The sequence below is a fragment of the Amphibalanus amphitrite genome, unplaced genomic scaffold (assembly GCF_019059575.1).
Source record: "Amphibalanus amphitrite isolate SeventyFive unplaced genomic scaffold, NRLGWU_Aamphi_draft 000023F_arrow, whole genome shotgun sequence".
Lineage (NCBI taxonomy): Eukaryota > Metazoa > Arthropoda > Thecostraca > Balanomorpha > Balanidae > Amphibalanus > Amphibalanus amphitrite.
In genome coordinates this window covers 1,346,937-1,352,882 of record NW_024881519.1, presented here as the reverse complement: position 1 = coordinate 1,352,882, position 5,946 = coordinate 1,346,937, and the positions used below count along the sequence as shown (strand labels likewise).

Below are 5,946 nucleotides of genomic sequence, written 5' to 3'. Positions count from 1 at the left end.
CGATTACCCAAATCCGACGAGAGCCCGGGCGCCCCGGCGCCCCGCTCTACCCCTGCGCTCTCCCTCTCAAGATACCTATAAGAAACAGTGTATATACACTGTAAAAAATGATAGCACGTTTTGTGTTATATGGCCAAAAACGACTCGGTACAGCCGTATCTCATAACACGCCACCGTGTTTTCTCATACACGGTAAATCCGTGCTACATAACTCGGTATGAGTTTTGACTTTCCAAAAAGTGGTGTTCCGTAACTCGATAAAGACGTGTTACCGAGTTCGATAACTCGCCAACATGTTTCTAGCGTATCGAATAACGTGTAAAATAGCTCGCATTAAAGATGTTAAGTGTTCAATAACACCACTGGTGTTTCTGGGCTCGGATAATTATCTGCAACATAAACTTATTTGTGTTAACATATCCGGAAATTAGATGTTAGTAAACTCGCCATAAACGTGTAACGTGTTTCGTAGCTCGGTTCGTGTTCATATACTTCCCGTCCAGTACCTCCTTTTAGAATGTATATTAACGCAAAATGAGCTGCATTACACGTTTCAATCATCACGTTGAATGAATATATGAATATATAATTCATGTGGACTTATTGCGATGAAAGGCGTACCTTCTTTGATGCAAACGGGTCTGTAACAGGCCCAGCCGCGTTTAAACAGAGGTAACGTCTTTAACCGCAATAAATCGACATGAAGTATACATTTATACAACTCATTCCACATAATTATTGAGGCGTGTAACACAGCTCGTTTTGCTTTAACACACATCCTCGTTAGCCAAGTTCATTAAGTCTCAGAGTACAGATCTACTCATTATATATTTCAACAGATTGTTTGCACAGTAAACAATACACATGCGCTCTGAGCCTCATCAGAAGTAACACCATGGCGGACGAGCAGTGGACAGTGGTCCTCCGCGATCAGCAACACTAGTATTGTGAAAGACACCTATGAACAACACGTCTTTGGGCCTGGCGATGGGAGAGTAGAGGTGCCGTTTCACATGCATTCACTGGCGCGGTCTTCAGCTTGTCGAGCCGATCGTCGCAACGATTTTTTAACGACTTTCCGGTCGACATTTGGGAGAGCTATTGCGTCAATATTAGCTGGGAGTTCTGACCGCTGGGGCATTGAATTTTCTCATTGAACACGGGGAACGTTGCCGCACAAACTAGGAGGCGCACGCCGCACACTCAGAGGCGTGTTGTCTTCGGAGATGGCAGCCTCGCTCCCCTCCACCCATGACACTATAGCGGTACGAGAGGAAATTCTAAAAAGCGTCCAACTTCTCCTGGTTCGTGTCTGAAATAAGAAAAAAATAATGTCAGTAAATGACGAAGTGCATGAATGAACGGCATAATGATGCATACTCTAACCTTCGCACGGGTGGGGGGTCGGGGGGGGGGAGCGTTGGCCACACCTGCCAGTTTTTTTGCGAGTGTAAAAAAAAATCGGCGAGCAGCGCTGCGAAACTTGGTATAGCTTAAAATACATCAATTTCACATCGTGAGTAATATTTTCGATCCCGGGTCACATAAGGTCAGGTCACAGTCCAAGTTAAGTGATCATGCCTCTTTAAACTTTGTGATTCAGTCATTTCTAAAGTATATTCGTACATCCCAGAAGTTTGAAACTCATGCTATTGCATGAGCTTGTCAGTATGAACAATTTGCATTTCTTGGAATTTTGATATCTGTGACGTAAGGTCAGGTCGATTTTGTGACCCCTCCATTGACTTTTAGTCAATGGAAGAAAATTGAAATCCGCTTCTTTTGGCCGTAAATACCCTCAAACATCGGGACACAGATGAACATGGCACAATGAACCGGAAAATCGCACCTGTGGGCTGTGACCCCCTTTAATGCCTCTGAGGTCATCTCAGGTCACGAACCGTCTCAAACAGTTTCTGAAAACACCAGGAATGTGTTCAGCTTAACAATACGAATCGAATGACTTGCAACATGACCTTTTCCGTGACCTTGACCTGAGGTCAAATTTTTAAGATGACCTTTTCGGGTCTTTTTAAGTTGACCTTTTCGGGTCAACTTATAGGTTATTCGACGCGTCTCCCCGACGTCATTTTTCTTTGACCTATGACATCACAGGACGGCAAGCAAGGTCAAATTGTAGCAGTTTATAATGACAAACATTTTATTAAAGTGACTTATCATTTAAAAGAGACGACAAAACGTTGATACCTATTTAGTCAGGAAGAGAGGGGCAAGTATCGTAGATATTACTCTAGACTACTTTCAGTACCTAACAAGTGCTGAAAAAAATCGGACGTCACAAGAACAGTCGCTTTTTATTTTTTAGTCTTTCAAATAACTATATCACTGGCAGTTTTACAGACACATATTTTGTTAATTTTTAGGATGTGTATGGTTACGAAACGGGAGATGTTCAAGACCGTGACACTTTTTTGAGACACCCTGTAAAGGCAATAAGGAATAAGGATCTCTCCGACATATGCTCCGTTTTTAACTTTTCTAAATTAAAAAAAAAAACTGGAGGAGTTTTGAGTGTAGAAATATCAAAATATTGATATATGATATCAATATTTTAGAAATCTCAAAATACTGATATTTCTTTTTCGGAAATTTTGTGGTAGCAGTTTCCTTTGCCATGCATTTTGTACCTAATGTGCGATTTTTAAGTCTTTTGATTGAAAATCTATTTTGTGATTTATTCCCGTGAACGACTTTTTTATTTTTTAGACGGAAAATGTCCGAACATGACCTCAGTTTGACCCCCATAACTCATGACCCGAGGTGACCTAGGACGCATTTTTCAGGAGTTGAGTGAAATTGATGTCCGGAGGAGTACTAGAATCGGCGAGTTAAAAATCGCGGCCATTTTTGAGTTATCAGCGTAAAACAACAGGGGTGCCTCCCACTCCCCAGCGGGTCGCGGGCGTCGCGGGTTAAGCTCGCACCCTTTACTAAAGTGACCGTCCCTTGACCTCTAAATGGCCATTCCCTGCCATTATACTCTACACGAAAGGCCAACGTTTATAAACTTACACATACTTGGCGATTAGGTAAGTTCACCATCGACTATATAGTTTATACCTATTATTGGTAACGTCCAACATCAACCCTGATCAATCAGCCAATGCACATCAAAACAAGATACCTATAAGAAGAACCATCAAAATACAGACGGCTGAGTTTCGGCGTCCGGATCCGTCCGCCGGAGGAGGCCGTCAGCCGTCGCTATGGCAACGGCCTGGCGCTTGGACAGCGGGACAGCTGACCACGGGAGCGGGACGAGAGAGGGAGAGCGCAGGGGTAGAGCGGGGCGCCCGGGCGCCCGGGCTCTCGTCGGATTTGGGTAATCGGTTATGCTTTTGACGATAATAAATATGTTAAACTGTAAACATGTGATTTTAATTTTCAATATCGGCTTCATATTATAGAAGGCAAAACCCTAGTCTACTAAAATACAACAGTGTCCCATGCAGACACTAATTGTGATTTGTGATATGTGAAATAATAAATCGGCAGAAATAGGACAATACCTTCTTATCCTGTTGGCAGTTGAGCCGCATTCATCAAGGAATGAAGTCCTGCCCCACAGTCTTGAGCTCTGACTGTGGGACTTGGAGATTTACCTTCATTCTGCTCATCTTGAGCCGTATTCTGAAATAAATAAATTGTGTCAGTTCGCAGCCAAACAGATGTCTACCTACTTCTTATCCACAGACAAATAGAAAAGCAGAGAGAGATACCATGGAAAAGAGAGAGAGAGAGAGAGAGAGAGAGAGAGAGGGTGAGAGAGAGAGAGAGAGAGAGAGAGAGAGAGAGAGAGGGCAAGAGAGAAACCAGGCAGACTAATTATAACTAGCTGGTGATACATGGCAAAAGTTGAAAAGGTACAGTCAAAATTATTCATGTAAGTAGCATGTTTACAAACGCACACATAACCACCAGTGGTGGAGTGGCAGAATGAGAATCAGGGCCGAGGGCTTCTCCTTTCCATCCATAACGCCACACTAGTCACTACACGGATAATATTTATGTAACCACGCCTAAAAGACATTTAATACCACTGATGTTATTGCTAAGAAAAATTTGGAGCAAGTATCGCTTGTACTTACCAACAAGACGTCAGACGCAGCACAGACACGACCTCCCTGGATCGCACAAAGATGGCGACTGAGGCCCACGCGGCGCTGCATTTGGCGCGAAACTGAACCGAGTAAGTTAACAACCCTCAGTGTTAATTGGTGTTAATGTCCCTCAAGATCGCGGCCCAAATAACCCCATTCGGGTTTTTAAACTCGACGCAGAGGGGTAAAACACGGCAACGTGTCATTCAACACGGTACACACACAGAAATATTGAGCGATGTCAAGTTCAATATACTCGTAAATATATTTAATGGAATAACCTTCTGTTCAAAATTCTAAAAATTGCCAAAAGTTACCAAAAACACTTGAATATATTTCGGAGGCGTTCCTTCATCGGTTCAAGTGATAAACATTTATAGCGCCACATTTGCCGTTAACATATCTGATCCATGTTTTTTAAATATAAATCTCGCGTCTAGGTTGAGATGTGTCTTCTAATTTACATCGACAGAATTACCTTTACAGCGTACGAACAAAATTAGCTCCTACACTTCACAGGTTAACCCACGAGCCGCTGGGGGGGGGCATAAAGTTGCCCCCCCTTTACGTTTTGTGAAATATCTCCGAAACCTGATGAGCTACGAAGGTGAAACTTGGCATAGCTTCAAATGAATACCTAGGCAATGTTTGAGGAAAGTTTGGTGGTTGTAGCACCTAAGATGACGTCACAGTGACGTCATAAAGTTTTGTCGTTTTCCGATATGGACCGTTTCTGATGACGCTGAGCATGAAACTCGACTGTAAATGAACTAGACAGCACCTGCTGTCATCCTAAAACATCTTACTACACTTCCATCTAGTTTCTGACCAATAATCGGCCCTTTATATTCGGTCCCATATATGTGATGTATCGTGAGGAATATGAGAGTCGCAAATCTATAATTTCACTTATGACGTCACTGTGACGTCATTTCAAATGGGATCGACACCAAATTTGGACACAAACTCGGCTAGGTATTCAGGAAGATGTGTGCAAAGTTTCGCTTCTCTATCTCTTTGCGTTGCGACGATATCGTCGCAGAAGTAAAGGGGGGGCAACTTTATGCCCCCCCCCAGCGGCCGGTGGGTGGCGCGGAGGCCCAGCGGCCGCCGGGTTAATAGGTCATAATGTTGATACTATTCACACTTACAATGTTAATAGGTTACAATATAGGGGGAGAGAAAGTGGGCAGGGATGAGGGGGGGGGGGAGAATTCTAGGCAGGTCACATCAGTACTATGCCTACCAAAAGTAAACACCGCTGCCTGACAGGATAATTGAGTATGCAAACGAATGAATGACTTGAATGAATGCGCGAATGAATGAAATATGAAAGAGAGGGGCAAAAACATATTATAGGTGAGCAGTCGAATAAGAGAGAGAGAGAGAGAGAGAGAAATACACACAATAATAATCGCTTCACATAAAAAGTGTGTCTGTGTGGGAGGGGGGGAGGGTCGTTCAACAAATCGAAACACGTCTTATACCAGAGCCTATGATCAATAACCGTGTGGTATTCTAGCTCCTACCGGGGACCCGTAACGGACACCACTACTTGACGGTTTACACGATCGTCCATGATGCCACGTTTGTGTTGAGTGCTGGTCGCTCGTCTCTAATATGAAGAGATTCAGCAATCTTTCTCTCGCGCTCAGTCTTGCACACTTGTATTATTGCAGCTGTCACGTGTGATGGGCTCGGTTGTATGCCACGGTGATCTTCCCGGAAATGGTCCCCGAGAGGTGAATCTCTGCGTTGGTTTTTCGCGTCTCGTAAATGTTCATTGTACCGGAGTCGCACCATTCTGCCGGTTTCCCCGATGTAT

The 5,946-nt window shown here is 43.7% G+C and overlaps 1 long non-coding RNA gene across 1 annotated transcript; it reads right to left on the bottom strand.

Moving 5' to 3' along the window:
* Positions 1 to 801: 801 nt before the first annotated feature.
* LOC122392482 lies at positions 802 to 4,300 on the bottom strand. Its single transcript, XR_006258523.1, has 3 exons — positions 4,110 to 4,300; positions 3,531 to 3,651; positions 802 to 1,312 (listed from the first exon to the last, which is right to left on the bottom strand). It is a non-coding gene; the product is annotated as an uncharacterized LOC122392482 (long non-coding RNA).
* Positions 4,301 to 5,946: the final 1,646 nt, after the last annotated feature.